Here is a 26,872-nt window from a genome sequence, read left to right on the forward strand (position 1 = left end):
ACAAGATTGTGCAACCATCACCACTATCTAATTCTAGAATATTTTCATCATCCTGAAAAGGAACTTTCTACCCATTAACGTTTTGTCTCCATTGTCCCTTCCCCCCGCCCCAGCCCCTGGCAATTACTTTCAATCCATATGGATTTGCCTATTCTAGACATTTCAAATAGACGGAATTACACAGTGTGGCATTTTCACTGGACATAATGCTTTCAAGGTTCACCCATACTGTAGCATGTATCAGTATTACACTTGTTTATTAAAATATTCTTCACCCTCTTTTGCCAATCATATATCTGATAAGAGTCTAGTATCCAAAATATATCAAGAACCCTTACAATTCAACAGAATGAATGAATAAATGAATGAATGAATAAAGGAATGAATGAATGAATGAATGCAAAGAATTTTAAGTAGACATTTCTCCAAAGAAAACATACAAATGGCCAGTAAGCACTTGAAATGCTGCTCAACATCATCAGTCATTAGGGAAATGAAACCCAAACCACCATCAGATACCACTTCATATGCACTAAAAGATGGCTCTTATCAAAAAGACAGAGAGTAACAAGTACTAGTGAGAATGTGGAAAATTTTAAATTCTCAACCCTGGTGGCAAAGAAAGTAAAATGGTGCATTCACTTTGGAAAACCGTTTGTCAGTTTCTCAAAAGTTAAAGTTACCACAGGACCTAGTGATTCCATTCCTACGTGTATATATATACCCAAGAGAAATGAAAACAGATATCCACAGGAAAACTTGAAAACGAATCTTCAGAACAGCCTTATCCGTAATAGTCAGAAAACAGAAACTCAAATTTCTACCAACTGATGAATGGATAAACAAGATGGGTGTGTCTCTACAATATTAACTCCTAAAAAGGAATGAAGTGCTAATGTATGCTGCCACACACAAACCTTGAAAACATTATTCTAAGTGAAAAAAATACAAAAGGCTACATGGTATATGATCTGCTTCTACGAAATTTCCAGAATATGCAAACCCACAAAGAAGAAGTAGATTAGTGGTTGTAAAGGGCTGGAAGATAGAATAGAGAGCAACTGCTAATGAGTACAGGGTTTCCTTTGGGGGTAATGAAAATGTTCTGGAATTAGACAGTGGTGATGGTTGTACAGCCTTGTGAATACACACAAAACCACTGCATTGTAAGTTTTAAAAGGTGATTATCTCAGGGTGCCAAGGTAGCTCAGTTGGTTGAGCATCTGGCTCTTGATTTTGGCTCAGGTCATGATCCCAGGGTTGTGGGATCCAGCCCCATGTTGGGCTCCATGCTGTATGTGAAGCCTACTTAAGATATTCTCTCTCTCTCTCTCTCTCTCTCTCTCTCTCTCTCTCTCTCTCTCTCTCCCCCTCTCCAACTCGTGTGTGCCCTAAAATAAATAAAATGAAAAAATAATATAGTTTTTTAAAGGGTGATATCTCAATAATAAAAAAGTTTTTAAAAATGGTATTCCCTTCTAATATCCAAGCATGAAAGCATTCAGTCAGCCTGACTATATTTAATGGGCCCCTACAATGTGCCAAGTACTGGGCACATGAATAAAGACTGCCTTCAAGAAGCTGAAGGAGGGGAGAAGGTGGTGTACAGATGAAGTGAAAAGCACACTGCTTAAAAAGCACAAGACAGATACTTAACCCAGATTAGGAGAAGAGGGTCACTAGGTAAGCCCTACCAAAGTTGACATTTGAGTTTCTTTAAAATGATGAGCCCTCATTCAGGCAAGGGAGTCAGAATAGGCAGCATGTGCCAGGAACACGGAAGTGTGGAACCAGGAGAATATTCGTCCTACAGGAAACCACAAGTACTGAACAGTAATACACTGTACAAGTTAAGTGGAAGCTTGTTATAGAGATAGGAGATGAGGAAGAAGGCGAATTAGCAGGGACAAAGTAGGAGCAGTAAGCAGGAGCCAGGACATAAAAGGTTTTGTGTATCCTGGTAAGAAAGGTCTTGAGGTTAATTTAAAGGCAGTCAGAAGTCATATAAGCGCTTTCCACAGAGGAGTAATGTAATCATACCCACATTTCAAATAGCCCAACCTGGCTTGTAAAGTACAGGATGAAAGATTGAAATAGACATCCAGAAGGCTGTTCAATAACCCACACACAAGACGATGATGGTCTGCACTAAGGTAGGAGCAGTGAGGCAAAGGACAAGAAATGAATCTAATGGTAAAGAGAGATAGACGACATGATGTGTCCACAATGAATAGAACAAGCCAAAGAGGAAAGGGTTGAGGAAAAGTTTCAGGTCATGGAAACTGGGGTGATGGTAGAACCACCCACTGAAACAGGGAGCACAAAGGAAAAGAGGGTCTGACGGAGACAAACTCTGTTTTGAATGCATCACAACTGACAAGTTTGTCTAGCTGAACACCTGCCATACAGGTCTTGAACGGAGACTGGATATGCACAAGAGATAATGGATTTGGGAGTTGTCATCGTATGGGTGATAGTTAAAAGCACAAATGATACATACAGCCATCACCTAGAGAAAAAGTGTAGTTTTGCATTTAGAGGGTCCTGAAAAGAACTTTATCACTGCTCAACATTGCAGAGTCAGGCAGAAGGCAGGAGGTGAGAAAACTATATAATAAGACTAGGAGATGAGTGGAAATAAATGGAGGGCAATGCTACAAAGGAAGAATAGTTAAGTAACCATAACATTTTAATTTATAATTCTATCCATGTTTGAAAATTTGCACATATTATTAGTTCACTACCTCTATGCTGTATAAAAGCATAAAGTGTAGGTGTGTTAGTAAAATGTTTAACTACCATCTGCATTGGTCTCAGATCACCAAACTTAAACATCGTATTCTGTCAAACTGAAGTAAACATCACAGATAAAACAGGCTGTAGCCAACATGGATGTATTGTAGAAAAATTATACCAATATTCCTGAAAATCAAAAACTGGTGATATTGAGCAAAACTAAACTATATGTTTTATGGAATTTTTGTACAGAAATCTTAGCTCAACGTAAACCAAAATGTACAAAATATTAAGGCATTGCCTTTATTTAGGAAGACATGAGCCAAGATCTGTTAAGTCATTCTAAAGCTAATATGATTACTGAACTTTCTCCTCCAAAGATCTGAGTTGAACGTTCAGGTAAATAGAATGCAGTTACTATTCATAAACCTAAGTGGGCTTCCCACCCCCCCCTCAATTTATTTAAACTAAACAAATTTCACCCATTTCTCTCATTCCCGCATCTGGCAACCACTGGTTGTTCTCTTTATCTATGAGCTTGGTTTTGTTGTTGTTATTTAAATTGCACATACAAGAGAGATCTTAAGGTGTCTTTCTTTCTGTGACATTTAATTTAGCATAATCCATCCATGCTATTGCAAACAGCAAGATTCCATTCTTGTTTACTGATGAATAATACTCTTGTGTGTGTGTGTATGTGTGTGTGTCACAATTCTTTATCCATTCATCCATAAATGGAAATTTAGGCTGTTGTTTCTATATGCTGACTACGATAAATAATACTACAGTGAACATGGTGTGCATACATCTTTTTGAGTTAGTGAGTTTTCATTTCCTTTGATAAATACCAAGAAACTGCTGGATCATATGGTAGTTAATTTTTTAATTTTCTGAGGAAACTCGATACAGTTTTTCTCTAGTGGCTGTACCACTATTAGGTATTTAAAATTCAGAATCATGTCTCCCAGTAAGACTCTTACATGACTTTTTGAACTGGCCCCAAATAGCACAGAAAGTCTTTTTTCCTTCTTTAAACTACCATTTTCCATGTACCACTTAAATGGAGAATATTATTTATATTAATCATGCAATGACCCAAGTTGATTTTTAGTATATACTCTCTAATTACGTTTTGAGAGTTGAACCAATGCCCTGGTAAAAATTAAAATAAAAACGTCCCACCCTTGTCCAAGCTAATCAAGGTAATTGGTAGCTCTCTAATTACTTTTGCTATGACAAATAACCTGGAGACCAATTAAGTAAAGTTGATTTTTGGTCAAAATATTTTAGAAGCAATGAGATATAAAACTCAAGTTTCCACTATTATGTTGGAAACATTAATATTTTTATTTTAATCATAAGACCTGTCACTTACTGTGTCAGACATCATGCACACAAATTTCTGCTGTTTAAAACATCCTACAGGGAAGGTATTATCCCTGTAGGATAAAGTAACAAAGAGTAAAAGTTATGTGACTTATCCAAGGCCACTGAATGGAGGACCACACAGCTGTGCATACCTGTTTTCACCTGCATTTCATAATGTAATCACAACTCCACCTTTGAATTCTTTGAATGAGTGGATCAACCAGGGTCTTTGGTGCAGTCCTCAAAGGAAATTCATACCAGTTTGTGGAAATGACTACAGAATATGAATCTATTCTGCGATTTACTATAATTCGCTCTGGCCCTCCCCCAGTAAAAAATTTACAGATGAGTTCCCATCACATAGAAGATCATACTTGAAGGTTATTTTTGGCCATGTAATCACAATTGAGCTGATGAATGGAAATTAAAGACAAGGTGCTAACACAGAGACAGAGCACAGATAAACCATACCATTAAGCCTTACACAGTGGTCTTCCTCAACCACTACTGGATTCACACTTTTAAGCTTTAAGAATCTCAGAGCTGTTCAGTGTTGCCCCTCCAAACGCAAGTTACAAGATCTTAAAACACAAACAAACAAAAAAACAGAACTAATTCTATAAAATTGTATTTTGTAAATACTCAAAAATAAGGGTGGATATAATTATGTGTAAATAAGTACCTTCTTAAAATAGTTTCAGAGATAAACAAAAGCTCAAACCTAAACACTACCTTCTTTGTTGATAAAATGGCTTCTTGAACAAATTACCACCATCAAGAAAACATGATTACAGCACATCCATTCACCATAATTATCATGCCTGTGACTCTCAAGAGTTTCAGATGTGGATAAGCCTTTAAACTCCATCACCCACTAAAATGCAAACTTCTGCAGTAGAATGCAAGCCTTCGCACTAAAATGAAAGCCCCATAAGGGCTAGGCTCTTTCTACGTTATCCGCATCTAGACTGGCACAGAGAGGCACCTGATACATATTTACCGAATGAGTGCTGTGAAATCATCCAGTCTAATATCCTCATTCCCTCTTATCAACAAGGAAACTGAGGCTCAGAAAGACCAGAGATTTGCCTGAGATCACAAAGCTAGACGGGAGAAGCCAAACCCAGAACTACGGTTTCCCAAACTCTAGCAATGCTCATTCCACTACCTTTAATAAATATAATTACAAATACCGAAAATCCATTATTTTTATTTAGCTATATAAATTATATTAAACTTAAAAAAATAAAATTATTAAATTAAATCCATTCAGTTATATAACATACTAAGTAAAGACTTTTCTGCTTATCAGCAACCAAAAAGAATATTGCTGGGAATGGCCAGCCCATTAGACAAGCATGTGGTTTTGACACAATTACCATGTTGGCATACTCCATCTGGGTTGACAAAAGTGTTCACTATTGTAACAGCTCCATGAGAAAAAGCATGCATCACTTAACATGCAACCAAGCAGAAAACCATCAACAGAGGATCAGCACTGGTTAGGTACAAAGCTGTGTTATGCAAAACCACCTTTTTTTTTGTTTTGTTTTGTTTTGTTTTTTTAACTTTTAAAAAGGGCGGTCAATTCCCAGGAGCTGTCTCTATCACCAGCCTAAACAACCTACCATACGATGCAGAACATTGTGCTACAGAAGACACTGGTCCCTAAGCGGAGTACTACAACCAGCAAAGCAGATACACAACTCTAGACACTCCTATGAAGAACTTCAAGTAAGGGGTTCAAGCTAACTATTGGGTATAGAGGTTTCCTTAAAACCGCACAAAAACCAGTGCCACTCTAAGAGCCCTCACTGTTAACAAAATCCGTGTACAGAGAATGGGGTAGGTGCTGCCAGCTGAGTGGCCCTCCCCCTCTGCAGAGATGAGAGCAATCGGCAGTCTTTGATTTCTACCAACAAAGTTCAATCCATTACTTAAGGACACTCCAGATTTAACAAAATGAAAAGGATGCATTTCTAAACTTCAAAATGGTGGCAAGGGAATCAAGAGGGGCTTTCCTGTGAACTTTAAGAAAACAAATTGTGCAACAAATAACTATTAAACTTCTAGAATATCGGCCATGTGTGCACCGTTTCAATTTTGTCACTTTCTAGGTCTGACAAAACTGGTTTTCATCCGTGGCGGTGACTGGGCAGAGGAACAATTTTCTGGCTTATGTTCATGTCCCTACACAGCCTATAGCCCAAGAAGAAGTCTTTTAATACCCAACTACCTTCCCTAAAAGCACAAAATGTGAGAAAAAGACAAAACAGCAACCTCAATATAGAAATGACTCAGCGGCCACCTAACCAGTTAGGAAATAATGAAAGCAGTGTTTCTTAAATCTGTACAGCAAGTAAAAGGAGGCAAAGAGGGAAAAGGAGGAAGACGAAAGGGAGGAAAAACGAAAAGTATCTGGAGAGGGAAAGGAATGACAAAAACAGGACGACTTAGAGCAGACTTCATGTAATTCCTCTCTTGTAGGTTGATTTTTCTTAAGCGTCAGGTGTATAGACTACTATACCCCATATTCAAATAAGTGTCACCACATTCCAAAGGGATGATTTGTTATTTTAAATTATCTATATGGGGAGGATAAATGAGTCATTTTTTTAAACAATCCAATGCTACCCACCCTAGTTACCTTAATAACACACTCTTTGGCTTCTTTTTTGTTCTTTTTGTTTTGTTTTTAAGGGATAAGGATCTATAAGAGAGACTGAACTATTTCTGCAAAGACATAAGCTAGCATCTGGCTTAAATTAAAGCCACATACACAAAAGATATGAACTGTGGCCCTCGGCTAGTTCAAGCCTAGGCAGGATCAGATTACATTCAGAGCATGTATTTCCTCCACCCTTTCTCCTTTTTAAACAGAACCCAAATTTTCTTCAGCTTTTGTCTCTCTTACACATGCATGCCAGCGGGGGCTGGCTCCAGGCCAGGCCAAAAGGCAATGATCTACTGGTCCAAGGCAATCACGGTAGTCCCCCTCCCCCTGTCGAGAAGACTTGCGGAAAGTCTATTGGTGGGAAGATTCCTTCCACTAAAAGGAGCCAAAAGGGAAAGGCCCCTCTTCTGTCTCGAAGCCCTGGATACCTGACTCTAGAAGTGCTGTTGCCATCTTGAGTATCCAAGAAGGGAGAAAGCCTGAGGACAAAGTGACACATACTAGAGCTGGCATGGTGCACATGGCCAGGTCCTAGGGTTGTGCTTCCTGGTATATGAAAGAACACACTCCCTACTATGAGAACAATGGGGTTTCAGCTACTCGCAGCCACTATTAGCCTCTGCATATTCCGGAGCAAGCATCAGAAAATAAGCCCTAAGAAACTGGGAACACATACAGAACTGTATCGGGTAATTACTACTCCCCTCTGGGTTCTATGGCCCTCATAGCCTAAGAGCCATGGCTGTCGAATGTTCATTTTTCCTGATGCTCAGATTTTTTAAACCCAGTATCTAGGTTAATATCTGAGTAAGATAAAGGATTAATCTTTATTTTAAAAACTCTAAGAATGAAACAAACAAATCTTAAGAGTTCATCAAAGTGTAAGATTCTCTTTCATCATATTGGAGGGGGGGTACATGAAAATCAAGACAATTTTCAACAATGTTCAGTTCCAGTAGCACCTAAGGTAAGAGCTAACGATCTCATTTGTTAAAAGCCAAGTCCCTGCTGCTCTCAAGAATTACGTCCAGATGATAAGCACTGGGTGAGGTATGGAACTGGTGAATCACTACATTGTACACCTGAAACTAAGACAACGCTGTATGCTAAATATACTGGAATAAAAATTTTTAAAACACAATTACATCAATAAAGATCTGTGCCAGGCAGAGTCTTCTCCACAAGCAACTAGGGTCATCCCAGAAATAGATTCCCTTTCCTAGAGTGAGGGCTCGATAAGCAGATACTATACATAGCCATTAAGGATCGCAATATTGGCCACCATTCTCATCATCAAAATGCATATAAACATCATCATATTGGGCACTCCAAAAGCACGCACTAATCGAAATGATAGAGACATCCAGAACCCTACTGGCTCGTCATGAAACAATTACTAGTGGTATGGTCAGGAATATTGATCAACTGCATCGAATTCCTGCTCTCAGACAAGGCCCCAGTTTTTTGTTTGTTTTTTTAATATGAAATTTATTGTCAAATTGGTTTCCATACAACACCCAGTGCTCATCCCAAAAGGTGCCCTCCTCAAGGCCCCAGTTTTTTAACAGTCGGATGGAGCTACATTCTTTCTGTGTGAAGCTATCTAATCTTTGGATAAAATAACAGAGTGGTTTGGAGATCAAGTCTGGGAGCTAAAAAGACCAGGATTAGAATTCCAGCTCTGTCTCCTACTAGTGGTGTACCCAGGGATATTATTTAGCCTTCAGTTTCCTCATAAGCAAGAGGGATAGAATACATTCTCACTGGGATGCCCTAAGGATGTAATTAGATGCTATACATAAAGTGCCTGGCACACAGTAAATTCATAATAAATGGTGGGCCACTGTCATCAAATAGGGATTCTGGCCAAAAACAAAAAACAAAAAACAAAAAACGGGGAGGGGGGGGAGGGCACTATGCCCCTTCGTTCACTAAAAATAATAGTAAGAACAGAAATAATAGTGACAATGTCAGCTATTTATTGAGCATGGTTCTAGAGACTCTGAGTGTAGCAATTCCCTTAATCCTCACAACGCTTTGAAGTAGGAACTAAGATCATTCCCATGTTACAGATGAAGAAGGAAAGACAAGATAAAGGACTTGCACGAAGCCATACACCCAATACACAGAAGAGCCGCGATTCAGACCCAGGCTGTCCAGCTCCAGAGACCTCCTACAATACCGCCACCAATCCCAAACAGCTTCACTGTTACACAACCAACACTAGCATAATGGCCAACAATTCACTATCTGTTGAAAAAGCCGGGGCACCTGGGCGGCTTAGTCGGTTGAGCATCTGACTTCAGCCCAGGTCATGATCTCACGGTTTGTGAGTTCGGGCCCCACAGTTCGCCGCTGTCAGCGTAGAGCCTGCTTCAGATCCTCTGTCCCTCTCTCTCGGCCCCTCCCCTGCTCGTGCCCTCTCAAAACTAAATACAACATAAAAAAAGAAAAAGCAAAAAGCAAACTATTACTACCAATTTGGAGGCTTACAGTCCTAAGCAGTATGTTCTAACTGAGCCCCTTATAAATTTCACCTATTTTCAGAATGTGGGTTGCAGATTTTAGGCCCTTCTCTCAAAGCAAATGTTTCTTCAGCCCTTTCACAGCATAGGTAACCAGACACCAGCAGTATAGGTGAACAGAATCCTGTTCTCGGCCTAGTGAGGGACTGAGGTAGCAAGACTAGCGTCAATATAGGGGTGCGTGGGTGACTCTGTTGGTTAGGCATCAGACTTCAGCTCAGGTCATGATCTCACAGCTTGTGGGTTCGAGCCCCGCATCGGGCTCTGGGCTGACAGCTCGGAGCCTCGAGCCTGCTTCAGATTCTGTGCCTCCCTCTCTCTCTGCCCCTCCACCACTCGTGCTCTCTTTCTCTCAAAAATAAATAAACATTTAAAAAAATGTTAAGAAAAAAAAAAAAAGATTAGCGTTAATATACATTCAAACCACGTGTCACTAATTCAGAGATCTTGCTCATTCAGATCAGAAATTACTACTAGTCTGAAGACCTGACAGGGTTTTCTGTGACGATACCATTGTCCTCTCTTTAGGAGGTCACACATGGTCCCACATGGGAACTCTTGGTTTAACACTCCTGAAATACAAAAAGGCACCGTGCTTTTTAAAGAAAACTTAATTCTCATTCTCAGTTGGTTTGCTAGAGATATATTCGCTGTCTGGAAAAATTTAAGTCACTTGAATAAAAAATCCAAATAAAATCTTCCTGGTTATAAATTTCTTCAACATATAAAACGAATTTGTTTCGAATTTTTGAATTAGCCCGGCTCACCATCAACCAGGTAGGGGGAAAAGGTGGTTTTCTCTCTCTCTCTCTCTATATATATATGTATAAACACTGGTGCATATGCAGGTAGGCCCAAAAAAATTATTCCCATTCTCTCCCGGAAGGGTACAAACAGGGAACTTGGAAACAGAGTTCTCTGAAATTTGAAAACACTTTTAAAGGGGAATAAAACAGAATGGGAAGATTCGTATTCAACTTCTAAGCTGGACATACATAAACATCCCTGATCTCTGTGAGCAGCTTCCTCCACGTTTATAGGGAAAAGCAGGAACAAAGTTGGCCTGACACGCACAAGGTCATGTTTTCTGTCTACACCTCTCCCCTGGCCACTTCTGCACCTATGCTCACATGAAGAGCAAAACTTTTGTACAGATGATGAATAATAACATGTTCCTAGTGCGGCGTGATGCATCTGGTAGCTTCTCAATAAATGTCTTTTGTGATGCTCCTAAGTATTTAGGAAATACTTATTTGTACCACCATCATAGGACATTCTCTAGAAAAGAAAAATACACTAATGTGCAGTTTCCTCCAATGACATCATAATCAGGCTCAAAACAGAGCAAAGCCAACAATCTCTCTTCATCATACCAGACAGCAGGGAGCAGGCTTTTTCTGAGCTCATCCTACAACTACCATCAGAATAGGATCCTTACCCAGCCCCATCAGAAAACCCACCTGATCAAGTGGAACTCCACAAGTCTAATACTATTTGTGTGACTCAAACTCTAAATTCTTTAGCTTAAAAATAACAGTGGTTCAGGAGGCTTTTCCCAAATAAGCTAACGACAAATCCATCAAGGTTAACTGCACAGGATAAATGCACAGGCTGCAGACGCTGCATTTTAATAGGTCGTAAGACAAAGTCTTGTCAAAATCAATCAACTCGCCACGCTATGACAAGGCCACCAGGCTGGAGCCTACACTGATCTCACACTTTCAAATCCTCTTCTCCATAAGCTTTGGAACACTGCAGTCAACAGGCATAAATATCTGAACCTTGTCAAAAAACAGAATGTACATTTACAACTTTGATCGTTAGCTCTTCCGCCATTTTAAATATTTACAGCACTACCAGTTATGCCAACGCATAGTATATATTCTTAATTAACATAGGAGACTGAACTGCATGATTTTTCTAGCTTAGGTAAGCAAGCCTAACTAAACGTTGACACCAGTCCTCTGGCCAGTCAGCAGAAGGTGCTGTAGACTGTTAGCTGTGGACCCTCCACGCCTGGCGTGATAAAAGCAACTTTCCCCAGGCAGGAAAAGCTGTAACTACAATGGAATTAGAGACATGACATTTGGAATGCCTAAAACCGTCCCCCCCGCCACACACACACACACACACACACACACACACACACACACACACACACAAGTATTTCTACTCTGAGCATTAGTTTAGTTCAAAACTACTTTACTTATTAGTAAGAGCTTCAAATAACTACTTTTTAGGTGAGGCTGGCTAGAACAGGTTTTTGCTTCAACAAAATTTGTTTCTTTGGAGGTAGGATTCTCAAAATTCAACATGTGTAATCGTGAGTGGAGTACAGGATCCCACGGGAGAATATGCCAGGCATTCAATTTTCAGGGGTCCAACAAAAAATTCAAGCAAACTAAATGTCAGCGTTTAGGGGCGCCTGGGTGGCGCAGTCGGTTAAGCGTCCGACTTCAGCCAGGTCACGATCTCGCGGTCCGTGAGTTCGAGCCCCGCGTCAGGCACTGGGCTGATGGCTCGGAGCCTGGAGCCTGTTTCCGATTCTGTGTCTCCCTCTCTCTCTGCCCCTCCCCCGTTCATGCTCTGTCTCTCTCTGTCCCAAAAATAAATAAAAAACGTTGAAAAAAAATTTTTTTAAAATAAAAAAATAAAAAAAAAAAATAAATGTCAGCGTTTAAAATTTCCCTTTCCAAGTCTGCAATCGAGCTAAGATGTTAAACCGTACACAGGTCACCAATGTATCCTAGAACGTGCACAGGAACGCTGCACGGAGACGGGGCGCCTACGACTGGCTGGCTGTCGAGATCACCAGCATCATCTCTACAGTTATTTGTTCCCACGCCCAAGTTGCCAATAATTTTAAGAGACAATTCTTTGTTGGGCCCAAAAATAGAAAACTTAAACTTCACAAGTACACATGTGCCCTCCTCCCCCAAATGTACTGGCTAATTCTTTCAGCAGAAGAGCATTCCATATGGTGCCAACAATAAAGGAACTTGCAGAGATCATCTGGCAATCACTGTGGTGGTTTTGTTTTGTTAGAAAGTAACACTCAAACTAGGTTCTTTTTAAGGGTGGGAATTAGATCAAGAAAAAGCAGGAAGACCATTTTTTCTAAGTCTGGATGTCAGAATCTGGGCAACAATAGTGAGTTGTCACTATTCTTCAATGTGACAACAAATTACATATTCAGTAAAAAAAAAAAAAAAAAAAAAGAGGTTAATACCTATCCTTATTTAACCAACATTTATTTACTTCGGGTGTGACAACATCAAAACAACATACAATTCTTAACCACTGTTAATGGCCACTAATCTGTAAAGGCTAAAAAACGTGAATTCAACTCTGTGCCAGTCACAATACAACTCCTTTTTAATCAAACAAATTAGCATGAAAATGAAGCATTCTATAAATTAAAATCGGTCATCCTTCAACATGTTTCAAAAGTAACTGTAGACTAGTAACCTTACATGGTTCTCATTGTGCTTTAGGAATAATTAACTTTCATATAGTATATTGTACCACTGAATAAATCGCCTGTGAAGAGCAGGACAAGTATGTAAAATAAACCAACTAGCTTCGTTATTCTCATAGGTCAAACTTGAAAAAGCACTTACGTTGACATAAGTCAACATCTGCCTAGAAAAATGCAAACAAGTGAGCCAAAACTAAACTCTGGCCACCAAAAAAATATATTTTTCATAAAACTTGGATCAAATATAACTGAACATGTTCCCTTGCCAAAGAGCATACATACCCAGGTTCCATGTACTCTGTACATTAGTATTCTCCAAATTTTCAGTCCCCTGGATATGGACAGTCTCAAAAGCAAACTTTCTTCAAAAGCAAAAACAAACAAGCATAGACCACCAAACCCAACTGCTCCAACAGAAACTTCCTCAAAATCTCCCCCTTAAAATACATACACAGCTTTTTAAAAAGTTCATCGAGCCCGTTGTCTGCTGTTCACTGTCATTAGGAGACTGGAAAGCTGATGGAAATCCAGCTTCCAAAAGCTTAATGAGCAAGACTGGCCCCACCCAGGCTGGACCCTGCTGGAGAAGGGGCATGCTCAGTAGAAAAGCCCAGCTTGGTTCCAAGTTACTTCATTCCTCGGCTACAAAATCCACACGGGTCAAAGAAAAAGTCATCTTCCTGCTGCCTGTTCTACCCACTAAATGAAGAACACTTTTCATAAAGAATAGTGTTAATAATGACTAATTTTAGGATTACAGTTTTTGTAATTCTCTTGCTGAAAGATTTTTCCTGTTTTTGTATCATTTTCACTTTGCTTTGGGTTTGCACCCACAAACTTTTTTCCCTTCCCCCCAACTTTGTTTTTAGTTCTGTCATTTTAATCCACCCTACAAATAGACACCAAAAGCATATGTATACAGCATATAATCTAATCATCTCTCCCTATAAACTGTATCAGTTTCAGATATAAAAAAGCCACATACAAAGTCCAGTTTTCATTACATAAAAACATCTATTTTGATTCATCTGTAAAAGAATTTGCTTATTCATTCATTCTATATTTAAAAATAGAGGTTTGTTTTAATTTAGATTTATAGTGACATCACATAATTACAAAGCTGATAAATCCCTGTTTTGTTATTGTCAATACTCAGGCATGATGGATACAAAAGGTAAGCCTATATCCATAGGTCATACTGAATACAAATACACTAGGGAAACAAAGTACATTTAAAAACGTTAATGCATTTTCCTTTAGTGACAAGATTCAAGTCAGAGATCAGAGAAAAGACTAATTTTCCTTAATTGTACATAACCAGCCCTCCATCCTTTGCATTTCCAGAATTTAAATTTGTGTGTAGGGGTGCCTTGGTGGCTCAACTGGTTAAGCGTCTGACTTCAGCTTAGGTCATGATCTCAGTTGGTGAGTTTGAGCCCCGCATCAGGCTCTCAGCCCAGAGAGAGCCTCCCTCTCTCTCTGTCCCTCCCCCACCTCTCTCTCTCAAAAATAAACAAACATCAAAAAAAAAATTTTTTTTAAATGAAGAAATAAATTTGGGTGTGTATGTGTGTTCCCATGTAGATATTTACATGAGCAAATCAGGACCAAGAATGACTCTGGATCCAAACATGATTCTCCACAACCTCACCCCGCTGCTACATCGCTCTTTATCAAGCGGTTCTTAGGTCAATGAGTATTACATGCTCACTTCACCTACAGAGTCTTGAAAAAAGTCTTTTTAAATTCTAAAGAAAACACTTTAGAGATTTAGGCAATAAGATGTCACCTGTACCCACTAACAGAAAAAGGTAAAATTTGCTTTATGGTAACAGTGAAAATGCGTTCCAGTGACAGCTCTGAAGACATTGATCTCTGTCAAAATGAACAAACACAAAACTAAAACAAACAAAACAATCATTCCATATAATGGAAGTAAACTTCAGTATCTACCACAAGGTTTTCAGTGGTTCACAAAAGGGCAATGTGGTGAACTTTTTAAGAGTCAATCTTATTCAATTAAAAGCATCATCTTTTATTACGTTCTTCCTTCATTTTTAAAATATTAAATGTATTTTTTAATACATACTGCAGCACAATGACAGATTTACTTCAATATGCTTGAAAAAAAGTATTGGCTCCAAACCTTTTCCTGAAATGTATTACTCCACAGAACCCGTAAGCATCAGAACTCCTAACACGTAGCACTGGATCCAGTGAAGTTGCCAATGGTAGAGGAGGTCTACAACCCATCCAGGCATCTCTGATCACCCCTGTGCCTCCTACCCTCTTAACTCTCCTACTGCTATACACTGCACTGTGTCCCCCCCTCCCCAATTTATATGCTGAAGCACTAATTCCCAATGTGATGATATTTGGAGAGGAGACCTTAGGGAGATAATTAGATTTCGATGAGGTCTTAAGGGTGGGGCCATCATGATGGAATTAGTGCCTTGATAAGAAGAGATACACCAGAGAGTCCGCTCATTCTCTCCTGCTCTCCTGCTCTCTTGCTTCACTACACGGCAGCCATCTACAAGCCAAGAAGGGAGCCCTCACCACAAACAGACCATGCTGGCACCCCGATCTCGGACTTCCAGCCTCCAGAACTGTGAGACAATAAACGTGCTGAAGACACTCAACATGACCATGTTATGGTAGCCCAAGCTGATGAAGGCACCTACATTCTTAATTATGAAGCCCAATGTCATTGCTCAAGCTCCTCTGCGGTCTCCAATATACAAGATCCTGCTTCAGAAGACATCTGGATTTCATGCTCTAATCAAAGGTTAAGAGAATTAAGACAGAAAAGGGAGTTTTGTGGCACTATAATTTCGAAGCAGAACAAATGACTCATATGGTAGATAAAAAGAGAACCCAGAAAATATAAATGAGTTTCCAAACTCATACACTCAACAAGGGGTAGAGTCAGAATTTACACCAGTCTTCAAAGCCAATGCTGGTGGCGCTGGCAGTCTAGTGACGAGCAGAGCTGCTTTCCAAAGCCAATGTACTCTTCCGCCAATTCGAACACCTGTGTTTTCAAGATGAGTAAACTGAACCCAAAGTGAAATAACTTCTACAAGGTTATTCATTGGGTTACTGGAAGAAGTACACAAACCAAAGCCAGGGTCATTTAAAGCATCCATTCCCAGTAAGATTTTAAACACATTAAAGTACACAAAGTACATCCACAAATGTCCTCCCATAAAAAAACTGTTAATATGCTCCCTCTCTCTCTGCCCCTACCCCACTCACGTCTCTATCTCTTCCTGTCAAAAGTAAATTAAAAAAAAAAAAAAAAAAAAAAAAAAAAAATTTTTTTTTTTTTTTTTTTTTTAAATTGTTAATACGAATTTAGATCTAAACTCTGTCTTGGGAAAATCATAGTCATGTGCTGACACTGTCTCATTATTCCATTAAAAGGGGAAATTAGGGGCACCTGGCTGACTCAGTAGGGGGAGCATGTGGCTCTTGATCATGAGGTCATGAGTTTGAGTCCCACTTTGGGTGTAGATACTACTTAAATAAAACTTTATTAAAGGGGGAGGGGGGTTAGAAGCTGATCCTCCAAATACTTTTTTAAGAATACTATTTTTTTAAGAATGCTATTTTTTAAGAATACAATTTTTTTAACAATACTTTTTTTTTTTTTTAAAGTATTCAAGGGAGTTGGTTGGGGTTAGATTGGGGGACGTTTTTCCTATGTTTATATTTGTGAGTTTATATATAAATAAAATGTTATGCTAAACTCAATATCATAATTTCTTGACTTTTAAAACTGTCCTACCTCCTGCTTTATGGAAACAAAAAACGTAACTGAACAGAATGTAGAGGACCCAATAATCTAACAGGTCATTCATAGCTCACAAACTCTGTGCAGAAAATAAAGTTATCTGTGTTGTAGAAAGACGATGAGGAAGACCATTTCTTTCAGTCTTTCCACCTTTATTCATCTAGCCTCTGCTCGAAAAGCAATTAATCTGTCACACCAGGAAAAAAAAAAAAAAAAAAAAAGGAAACAATTTTCTAGCATAGGCTTAAAATAACCTAAAAAGTACTAGCCAAAACTCACTGTTTTTGAATCTACTGATTTTTACAGAGAATCCATTCTTCCTACCTACCAATCAGCATGCAAAGGATATACTCCCTGAACAAAATGGAGAGAAGTTGTATCACTTTTTCAATCTGAATGGGTTCCCTAGTCTATAAATTTTTCTAACAGCCTACATTTTATCATCGCTATCTGTTGTCAGCAAAAAAGAAAAAAAGAGGAAAAAACCACTGCATTCGTTCCATGGATTCTATGCACAAGTTCTCTTTCGACCACATACCACCACAGTTTATCTTCGCTCAGACTCTACATCCAGAATGCTCTGCACAACTGCAAATGAGTCATCTGCAAAGTTTCATCCCTACCACATTTTTTTAAAATGTAACATTAGAAAGTACTATAGATTTATGAGACTCTGGGGAAAAAATTTGCTGTATGGTCCCAGGTTTGTTTTTGTTTTTGTTTTTTTTTTTTGGATTCTGTTTTTGTTTTTTTTTAAAGAAAGGGTTTGTAGAGAAGACAGTAGGAAGAGGTACAGGAGAAAATGGAAACAAAGAGGTGGTAAATGGGAATCCATCATCAAGTTAATGTTTTGAAACCATCTAAAAAGTGTTAAGATAAAAGGATTTGTTAAGAGTTTTAACTCAAAAGTCAAACGCATCACTATTAGAATTACACATTCAGGCAAATACAGTAATCCAGCATTCACCTTAAAGTATCATTTTCAGGGGTGGCTCAGTAGGTTAAGCGTCTGGTTCTGAATTTCAGCTCAGGTCTCGATCTCATGGTTCATGGGATCAAGCCCTGCATTGGGCTCTGCACTGACAGCACAGACCTACTTGGGATTCTCTCTCTCTCTCTCTCTCTCTCTCTCTCTCTCTCTCTGTGCTCCTCCTTTGCTCCCACATGTGCTTTCTCTCTCTCAAAATAAACAAACTTTTAAAAAAATGTATCATTTTCATCCTATTGTGTCTAAGAAACATTTGCTGAGTTCCGCCTTTGCACCAGACATTAAACCCTTAGGACTCAAAGATCCTTCCCCATTCCAGCCCTCAGAGAATTCACCAGTCTAGCAGGAAAGACAGATACATAAACAATTACAACATGTGTGATAAAGGCTACAACAGAGGGACAGGAAGGGCACAGCAAAGTGCACAACTCCCTGGAGGAGGTCAAGGAAGGCCTCATAGACTGAAGACGTTTCGGTTCATTTGGAGCTCATTTTAAGGGAGTCAATGCTACTGTTAATAATATGGCGGTGACACCCACCTTGACTTAGGGGTTAAAGAAAATAAAAGCACCTGTCACAAAGCCCATAACATAAAGAGCAGAAACAAAGACTTTGCCAGTACCTGTGAAACGTCCTACATACATGGCTGAACGAAATGGGGTTTTTATAAAGAATTTGGAGCCATAAGGGATGTCTGGCCCTTGCCTCTCACATCTGGGGTACCTAAAGCCCAGAAGCTAGAGGATTTGCCTGGGTTGTGCAGGGAGTCCGCAGCAGAACCCAGGCAGGATGTCAGATTCTGTCTAATAAATAATCCCATGGCCCTTCCCTGTTGCAAGCCTCCCTGCCTGGATGAGAAGGAAAGAGTAGAGACACAGTAACAGAAAACACACAGCACAGAGGCCCTTTCTGGCTCTCCAACGGCCAGAGGACTAAAGAGCCCAGAGACTAAGCATGCAGTAGACATCAGTGCTCCCCAGCTCTGCCCCCACTCTCTGCACCCAGGAAAAACCCTATACGCTCCCACTCCCCAAAAAAGTAGGTTTTGAGAAACAGAGGTCACTGCCAAGAAAGTATCTATTGATACTTCTCAATCTGAAAGAAGGTTAAATTCATATTCAGAGAGTCTGCATGTTGCCATGGCATGTTACCACTTAGCTGGTGACTGAATCGGTCAAGGCACCAGCCAACCACCCACCTACGTAACAGGACCATTGTAAGAATCGTCTGAGAGTCGCCACACAGCTACTACTAAAAGAACGTGAGTTCCTATTGGACACAGTATCCCGATGGTCAAAAATTCATCTAGGCTTTCTCCTAAAAATGGCTGAATGTATCCTTACGTTTACTTTTAAAAATCAAACACTGAACATAGAGTAAACGCTTACCAATTCCATTTACCTATTTTTCCCCCCTCAACTTGGGGAAGGAAAAATGTTTCTTCACTTTAATCCACCCTCTGTAACTTCCCTTCTTTCTCTTCTCTCCTTTCCTTTAAAATGGCACCACAATTTCCAAGAGGGGCCACTAGAAACCGCATAAATAGCAAACAGGTCAACACAAGCCTCTTATGACAAACCGCGCTGGACAAAGTTAAACGCTGCTCCTGGCCGGGCAAGGCAGGGAAAGGTTAAGATGTGTGTGATAAGCAGTCATAGCTACACAGCAAGCCCTGGGGAGGGACAACCCCAGAGCCAGCCTCTCCTCACTTCACCTGTTACTCCTCCCTCTGCCCAACACAGGCCATGTGCACGCCTTGGGCCCTTGTCTGGGCACCCTGTGTACCTCCAAAACCACACAACTTTGTTAGCTCAGTCACTTGAAACTGCAGCTCCGTGTTGTCGCTTCACTTTAACAACTCAACTCTCCGACCTTGAATTGTGAAAGAAAACTCGAAGCACAGGTGCAAACGTGCCCTCGGTCCACAGCCCCAACCCACCCAAAACAGAATAGCCAACATCAAGCCAGAGTACTCACCATCACCTCTGCCTAGGAGATCTTGATTTCAGCTCTGTACTTTTGGGTCTTGCTAAGACCCATTCATTCAGTGAGGAACTGCTCTTTGTTTTACTGATAGCTGTTGAGGTTACAAACCTGTGTGAAACCTGGCTCCAGCAGTGCCAGGAGGGTATTTAAATAACTAACTCTACTGCACAGAGAGGAAGAGCTAAAATACAGGCAGAGACAATTCAACAGTAACGGACTTGATGAGTAAAGAATGTTTCCCGGGGTGAAGTTTGAGCTGACCTTGAAGGATAAGAAGGTGCTTCCAGGGCGGAGTGAAAGCGGGTAGGAGCACACTCCTCACCGTGGGAACAGCAAGTGAAGGGCATAGAATCAGGAAAGATAAAAGCATGGTAGAGAATGGCAAGTACCTCGTCTGCCTGGAACACAGGGTAGGAGTGGACGAGATGGATGAGGGAGGAGGCAGCCAAGTAATAAGTGATGGGTATGCTAAAGTTTCGACGTTTTAACTCTACCCTGCGGGCGATGGAAAATACTGGGCAGTCATGTGACAACAAGTGACACAAAGGAAACTGCTTAAGATGATGCTCCAGTGATCCAAGAAACAGCATCTCAACTAAGGCAGGGGCAACAAAGGCAAATGAAGAGACGGAGTCAATAAATATTTAGTAGGTAAAATTGACAGGATTTGATAATGAATTATATTGTGGGAGTAACAGCAAATTTCCCAGGTTCCTGGCAGTCAAAGGTCAGACAGGGCAGCACCATGAATGTAGTGAGGAGTTTCCAAGAAACGTAGGAAACAGGAATGAAAGAAGCACAAGCTTCCAGGTTGAATGCACGTGGACTATAGGGCCTGTGTACAGCCAGGTGGAAAGTCAGGATGGTCAGACACAGGTGTCTGAACAACAAAGGCGGGGTTTCCATGGTAAGACTTGGAACTCATTGGCCCATCAGTGTTATTTGAAGCTATGCAATAGATGAAACCCCAGCAAAACAGAGTAAGAAAAATGCTCATCATTGTGGGGCACCTAGGTGGCTCAGTTGGTTAAGTGACTTCAGCTCAGGTGATGATCTCACAGTTTGTGGGTTTGAGCCCCATGTCAGGATCTGTACTGACAGCTCAGAGCCTGGAGCCTGCTTCGGATTCTGTGTCTTCCTCTCTCTCTCTCTGCACCTCCTGAGCGCGTGCTCTCTTTCTCTCAAAAATAAATAAAACATTTAAAAAAGAAAGAAAGAAGGAAAGAAAGGAAGAAAGAAAAATGCTCAAGATAAATCACCAGGCAGACAGAAAGGAAGCTATAAAAGAGGCTGGAAGGATCAGCCTAAGAGAAAGACCACAAACCATGAACATATTGCCAAAAGAGAAGAGTCAGGCTAGGAGGAGTGGAGAACAGGGCCAAGGGCACATTGCTTCAGGCACTGCTGAAGTTTTTAAATTGTTGTGAAAAGGCTGCTGGTAACCTCTAAGAACAAGTTAGTGGACAGTGGACGAAAAAGCCAAGTGGCTTAAAAAAAAAAAAAAAATACTGGAGAAAGGAGGGTTAGAGGTGAGTGTAGATTAATGTCCAGTTTAGCGATAGAAAAAAGGCGAGAGAATCAGGAACAAATAACTACAAGAAGTACTAGGTTGCAGGAAAACATCTGTGCACAGCAGATGTTTTGGTGGTTTTGTTTGGTGCAGGCTTTTGGTGGGAGAGAGAGAGTAGGGAGAGGCTTGAGACACAAAGGAGAAAAAGGAAAATGGATGGCAGGTAGTTCAGAAGAAGTAAAAAAAACAAAAACAAAAACAAAAAAAAAACAGGATCAAACCCACAAAAGAAGGGGTGCCTGGCTGGCTCAGTCAGTACAGCAAGTGACTCTCAGTCTTGGGGTCCTGAGTTCAATTCCCAGGTTAGGGGTAGAGATTACTTTAAAAAGTACACACACACACACACATACACACACACCCCTTCATCTTGAACAGCAGGAAGGACATCCCCAAGGGAAGGTAACTGGAAATACACATGGGCTGGCAGAGGAAGTGGCCTGAGAAAACTAGTGATATAGGAGTATCTCTAAAGCCCTGTTCTCCACCCCAAATAACTTAGAGAACTCTGGAACATTTAAAGGAGAGGAAAAAAAAAAAAAAAAAAACTGAAGAGAAAAGGAAAACTTGGGGAGAAAATATGGTCAGTCCCCTAGAGTATATTCAATGATAATTCTCTTAGCATTCATGTCAACAAAGGATTCAAAACAGGTTAAACTGAACTATTCTCAACATGAAAAGTTATTGGTCTTTTAAAAACTTTGTTTGGGATTCCCTGAATCTTCTAACACATTAACTTGACTTGTAAATCAAAATCTATTAAATTACCTAGAAGAAATATAGTCAAATGACTGCCATCTTCATACCAGTATAGCAGTAGAAAAGAAGTTTAAAAAAATAACTGACTAAAATCACAAGGTTTGGAAAGGACCATTTTAATTGTAGTGTGTGCCAAGGATTTGGCCATTCGTATTTTACGAGATACAATAACTATAACTGTAATTCTTATTTTCAAACTGTGAAGCCTGTGTCTCAATAAAATGCCAGCTTAAAAGACAAGACAATAAAGACCACGGTCACCACCAGAACCCCATAAGAATATGTGAAAGGTTATAAAACAAAACTCCTTTTATAGAGTTGAATCCTTTCCAGGGTGGGCCTTTAAGACATTCTGACAGTGCACACAAATACTATCTCTGGAAGAAAACCAAAAAGGCACAGCTGCAAGACATCTTCCACTGAAGTTGTAACTGACTCAATGGCAGTCCTTCCTTTGAGCAAGAGAGTCTATAAAAGCCAGAAGGAGAGCTATTTTCCCCTACAAACTGCTTAGTGCCACTACTTTCTCCTGACCCAAATTGTAGCTTTATTGAAAACTTAAAACGGACAGCATGGACAGTGTAACTTCATAACAGATTTGTAAAAGAAAATGTAAATAAAACTTGAAAACAGTAACTACCAAGTGGTTTTCATGAAGAAAAATCCCCAAGTGAACCAAAACTAGCCTAAGAATACATGGAGATACATATTTTTTTAATTACGATCCATCACCATTACAAACAGGAAATTTGGATGTGCCTTAAAAGCAGGATTTTTTTTTCTCCCCAAGCCTCTAAGAAGTAAGCAACCAAATAGTAGCATTCTCGAAACTGATATATTCGGGACTTATAATATCCGGATATTTATGACAGCTAAGAAAGAAAAAAAAGTCAAATGTCAATTAGGAATAAAATAAGAACAACAATTCAGGTAAGCCGATCAACGCTGTCATGCTTTCGCTGCTGTAGTTTTGACTATGTTCCTATAGCAACACCAACAAATACTCTTCTACAAATACTTCTGCAGCCAAGATAAAAACCAATAACCATCTCTCTAAATTCATTTCTATTATGGCTTCCAACAAAAAACATCAACCTTCCTAAACTTCATTCCAGAAACTTCAAAACCTAAGGCATTAATATATCAGTTGCAGTTAACCACAACTGTCACCGGGAAGTTAACTACAAAGAAGGTTTAATTCTGTTACTTGACAATAACTCATTTTGAACAACAAAAAGCGACAAGAGCGCAAAAGAAATTACTAACAAATGACTTACTTGGAAAATTATCTAAATTCTAGAGAAATAGAACACTGAAAACTTTGTGCCAAAATGTAAAGCAAAGAATTCAATATTCCGAAGCCAGGAGATAAGCAAATTTCTCAGCATAAGTTTCAGAGATGCTTTCAAAATCTCTTTTGTTAGTGCTATTGTTTTGGAGTAAACAAAATATTTTACTAATAGCAATAGGCCTATTTTGTGAGCAAGCACTCTGCAGAATGCTTTATAAAATTCTTATTTAAGCCTCAAAACAACTCGGCACAGCAAATATTATCACATTCATTTTCTATGTGAATAAAGTGAGGCTCAGAGAAATGAAGTAACCTCCCTTAATAAGCATGGAATGTAAAATAGGAGAGCAGTTAACTGTTAGTCCCGGAGTCAGACAACCAGAATTTGAATCCTGACTCAAGCCCCTGACTATGTATAAGACAGATACCGGAGACTTAAATCCAATTCTATTTTATTTGAAATACCTCCTTGACATTACACCATGATGCTTATGCAACCTCCCAGTTATACTTAACCAGATGCCAAACTCAGCCTTTTATATAAAGCCTCACCTACACATTCCTCACACTCGCATGTGAACTTTATACATTAGGACTTTACTCAATTGCTTCTACTATAATACAAAAATTTCTCAAAAATAATTTTTAGAGATACATAAGGAAAACTGCAAAACATAACAAAGTTCTGGATCTATTTCCCAAACACATGTATAATACATCAACAGATACTTGCCTGTCATATAATAACTAGATATACTACATCATGCCTGTCTTCAAAGCACAGAGAGCCATATGGGGAGACCAGAGCCGTGCAAATAAAAAGGCATCTCTATAAACTTGTGAATTAACTGTAAATACATTAAAAAAAAAAAAAAGTGTGTGTCCATAGGTACACATAAACACATACATCAGATTTCCTAGAACAGTTCTGATTTCAAATATTCTATCCCACTGAATAGATTTGGGACTAAAAGGCAACTGCAGGCTAGAGTGGTAAATACAAGAAACTTGCACAAAACTTTGCAAGAAACGTTGTTGGTGGGAAAGAGGGACAGGACATTCAAGACAGGTGGAGACAGTCCTCAGGGTATAGCAGCAAGATGCACAAGACATTCTAGGAGATCTGAGGGGAGCAGAAAGTGGTGAGTGGGGCAGTGTGTTGACCCTTATCACTGGATCAGTCATACAAAGGTAAGCCAGAGGCGAGGCTGACAAGATTGTTGAGGGCTTTAAACTCTATGGAAAGGACTCTAAGCTAAAGAAGATAGGTTAGTGCTCCTAAAGTTTGTTGGGGTTGTGTATATGGGGGTTTTTGGTTTTGTTTTTTTTGTAACAATTTTACTGAGGTACCACACAAGTCACCCACTTTAAGTGTACAATTCAGGGATTCTTAGTAGAGTCATTGTGCAACCATCACCACAATCTTAGAACATTTTCATCAACCCAAAAAGAAACTCCAAACATTCTAATTCATTCTACAAGGCCTGATACCAAAGCCAAATAAAGACATCACCAAAAAAAAAAAAAAAAAAAAAAAAAGGAAACTACAGACCAATATTCCCAATGAATATAGAAGCAAAAGTCTTCCACAAAATACTGGTAAACTAAATCCAGCAAGATATTAAAAGGATCTTACACCATGACCAAGTGGAATTTATTCCAGGAATACAAGGGTGATTCAACACACAAAAATCAATAATCATATTAATAAAAGGAAGAAAAATATACAAGATCATTTCAATAGACAGAAAAAGCATTTAACAAAATCTAACATCCTTTCACAATAAAACATTCAACAAACTAGGAATGAAAGAGAACCTCCTCAATGTGATAAAGGGCATCTACAAAAACACACCTCATACTTAACAGTGAAAGACCAAAAGTTCTCCCCACAAAGATCAGGAATAAGACAGGATGTCCACTCTCACCACCTCTATTCAACATTGTTCTTAAAGTTAAAACCAGTGCAATTAGGCAAGAAAAATAAATAAAAAGCATCCAAATAGGACAGGAAAAAGTAAATGATCTCTATTTGCAAACGGTAGGATTATATATATATAAAATCCTAAAGAATCCCCCCAAAAAAGCTAATAAAGGAGTTCAGCAAAATTGCAGGACATAAGATCAATATACATACTCGGTTGTATTTATATACATAAACAATCCAAAAAATAGTAATTCTACTTAGCATTAAAAAGAATACAAAGGAGTAGATTTAACCAAGGAAGTATGCAATTTGTATACTGAAAACTACAAAAACATCTTTCCTAAAAAATCAAAGAAAACGTAAATAGATCCATGTTCACACATTCAAAGACTTAATATTGTTAAGATGACAATAACCCCCCAAATTCATTGACAAAGTCAATGCAATCCCCATTATAATCCCAAATGCCTTTTTTTTTTGCAGAAATGGACAGAATAATCCTCAAATTCATATGAAATTGCAAGGGACCACAGATAACTGAACCACTCATGACACAGAAGAACAAAGTGGGAGCATTCACCCTTCCTGACCTCAAAATTTATTACAAAGCTAGAGTAATCAAAGCATAGTGATACTGGCATAAGAACTGACATACCAATCAGTACAGACTTGAGAGTCCAGAAATAAAGCCACATATCTATCGCCAACTGATTTCAACAAGAGTGCCAAATCCATACAATGGGGAAAGAATAGTCTTTTCAACAAATGGTACTGGGACAACTGGATATCCACATACAAAAGAATGACTCTGAACCCCTACCTCACACCACATAAAACAACTCAAAATGGACCAAAGACTAAAAATATATGAGCCAAAAGTATAAAACTCTTTGAAGACAAGGAATGTGCATCTTCATGACTTATGGATTTCACAACACATTCTTAATTAGAACACCTAAAACACAATCAGTAACGACAACAACAAAGGAATTAGACTTCACCAAAATTAAAAACGTTTGTGAGTCAAAGGGCACAATCAAGCAAATAAAACAAAACAAAAAAAAATCCACAGAATGAAAGTGCTTATAAACCACACACCCAATAAGGGTATGCAGAATATACATAAGGCATTCTTACAACTCAACAAAATGACAAAGAACCCAATTTTAAAAGGGGCAAAGGACTTAAGTAAATATTTCTCCAAAAAAGAGGTAAAAATGGCCTATCATCACAGGAAAAGATGCTCAACACAATTAGTCATTAGAAAATGGAAATAAGACCACCTAGTGATAGTTCTTCAAATACACTAAGGTGACTAGCGAAAAAAAATGAAGGAAACAAGTGCTGGCATGGAATTGGAGAGATCAGAAACCTCACACATTGCTGCTACAAGGAACATAAAATGGAGAAGCAGGTCAGAAGGTGATGTTGGGAGTGGCGGGGATGAGGAGTAACTGCTTAAAGGAAACAGGGTTTTGGGGCACCTGGGTGGCTCAGTTGGTTGAGCCTCTGTCTTTGGCTCAGGTCATGATCTCACAGTTCATGGGTTCAAGTGCTGCATCAGGCTCTGAGCTGTCAGCTATCTGTGCTGACAGCTCAGAGCCTGGAGCCTGCTTTGGATTCTGTGTGTGTGTGTGTGTGTGTGTGTGTGTGTGTGTGTGTGTGTGTCTGCCCCTCCCTTCTCATGCTCTGTCTCTGTCTCTTAAAAATAAACACTGAAAAAAAATTTTTTTTTTTAATAAAAAAAGTATTTAAAAAAAGGAGACAGGGTTTCTTT

The 26,872-nt window shown here is 39.3% G+C and overlaps 1 protein-coding gene across 33 annotated transcripts in view; it reads right to left on the reverse strand.

Annotated features, from left to right (window-relative positions):
• Positions 1 to 26,872, reverse strand: part of EPB41L2 (erythrocyte membrane protein band 4.1 like 2) — a 220,619-nt gene that overhangs the window by 121,484 nt on the left and 72,263 nt on the right. The window contains exon 1 of one of the 33 annotated variants that reach the window (XM_058735248.1): positions 19,543 to 19,567. The exons of 30 other annotated variants lie outside the window; for them this stretch is intronic. The gene's annotated coding sequence lies outside the window, so the exon portion shown is untranslated. 2 more of the 33 variants (XM_058735244.1, XM_058735243.1) reach the window with 2 other exon arrangements.

Source organism: Neofelis nebulosa, chromosome 6 (assembly GCF_028018385.1).
Source record: "Neofelis nebulosa isolate mNeoNeb1 chromosome 6, mNeoNeb1.pri, whole genome shotgun sequence".
NCBI lineage: Eukaryota > Metazoa > Chordata > Mammalia > Carnivora > Felidae > Neofelis > Neofelis nebulosa.